Source organism: Etheostoma cragini, chromosome 9 (assembly GCF_013103735.1).
Source record: "Etheostoma cragini isolate CJK2018 chromosome 9, CSU_Ecrag_1.0, whole genome shotgun sequence".
In the NCBI taxonomy this organism is placed as follows: domain Eukaryota; kingdom Metazoa; phylum Chordata; class Actinopteri; order Perciformes; family Percidae; genus Etheostoma; species Etheostoma cragini.
The window spans coordinates 736,218-737,871 of record NC_048415.1 but is presented as its reverse complement, the minus strand read 5'-3'; positions in this window follow the sequence as shown (position 1 = coordinate 737,871).

Here is a 1,654-nt window from a genome sequence, read left to right as displayed (position 1 = left end):
TTTTTCCTCCAATGAGGTATTTAATTTAGCCTATGCAAAGGAGAAAAAAACACATATTTTGACATATATTCACATCATATGTGTTTTTTTCTTGTAATAATAATATCACGGGAAGTACGTTGTCACGCGTCATTGCGCATTTTTTGAATAAAGTTTTTTTTCATTTGGGAATCCTGCAGCCTACTGTGGACCCGGTTTGGAAACCATTTTGTTATTTAATGGCAGCCTGGTTGGACCCGGGGACCTGGTCTGGTGCGGGACCATCCGGGCTATTTGGTTAGGCCTGTTTCTGATGGAGGAACCTTGGACCCGGGTCCAATCTGACCCGAGGAAAACCGGGAAATCCTTTTTTGTTTTTATAAAAAAAAACAAGGAGCTACCATGAGATGACAGTCTGCTCCTGGCTGCAGCTCCGCGCGGGACTTTGCTTTCAGGTGGACACAAATAAATAAACCAAATGTCCCAAACAGGGAGCGCGGCGCGGCGCGCGCACAGCGGCGCTCTGGTCTCAGAGAGCGTTCAATTAAACGTGCAGGGATGACACTGACAGCAGCCAATCAGAGCCCCTCCCTCATCATCATCATCATCATCATCATCACGTGGTGAGATTATTAGCCTGATGCCATTAGTCCTCCTGTTCCTGGTCCCTAACGCGTGGAAAACACAAATAAATGGTTGCCGTTTTATTTTGAAAAGCTGTGTTAGTCGTGTAGTATTCCCACCATGAAGCCTCATATTAAAATTAATGGCGTTATGTGGAATTAATTTTAAAAAAAAATGCCTAAATGGATTCAGAGCAACTATTGCGTTCATATTTTTCTCAGTAAAGCAGAAAATAATCAACGTTAAAAAACGCGATTATAGTCTCGTGTTCTGTATTTTACTTTGACATGTTGTGTTTTTCTAGTATTTCCAATATTTAGGCTCCAGACTAAATTGATGGCGATTTGTGAAATACATTTAAAAAAATAATAAAAAATACCCCAAGTCATTCAGAGCATCTGTTGCGTTCCCGTTCAGAAAAACTAAACGCCCATTTCATGATGATCAGCTCCGTTATCGGCTTTTTAGTCATTATTCTTGACTCGTGCGTAAGTCTGTGTCCTCCACTCGGCAAAATAAAACATCCCAAATGTTTCGGATCACTCCACAAACACGGAGGACTCATTTTAAAAGACATAACTGTCCCATTTCCGTCAGAAAATCCCCATAAACCAAATGTTAATCTCACGATTATGAGGCTCCAAAAAACGTCTCGTTATTATTTCTGAAGTCTGCAAAAAAAAAAGAAAAGAAAACGGCCTATTTCCTTAAAAATTACGCAATAAAAGCACCAAACGGTTCTCACGCCAAAACCCGTTTTCTGACACCCGCCGGGTTCCTTTCAGAGATAAGACCCAGCTGAGGTGCTGTTATTTGATTCCTTGATTGTGTGCGCGAGGACGCGCGCGCTAATTATGACAAATGATTAGGCTCCGACAGTCTGGAAGTGTTTGACAGGCCGAAAATAACCGGGAATTAACGACGTGACCCGACCACTTCCTCCCGCAGATTTCTCACACGGTTTTTAGCCTTTTAAAAAACTAACAATAACACCCATTAGAGCCTGAAACGTCCCTGTCAGCCGCGGAGGATGGGGGGGGGGGGGGGGGGG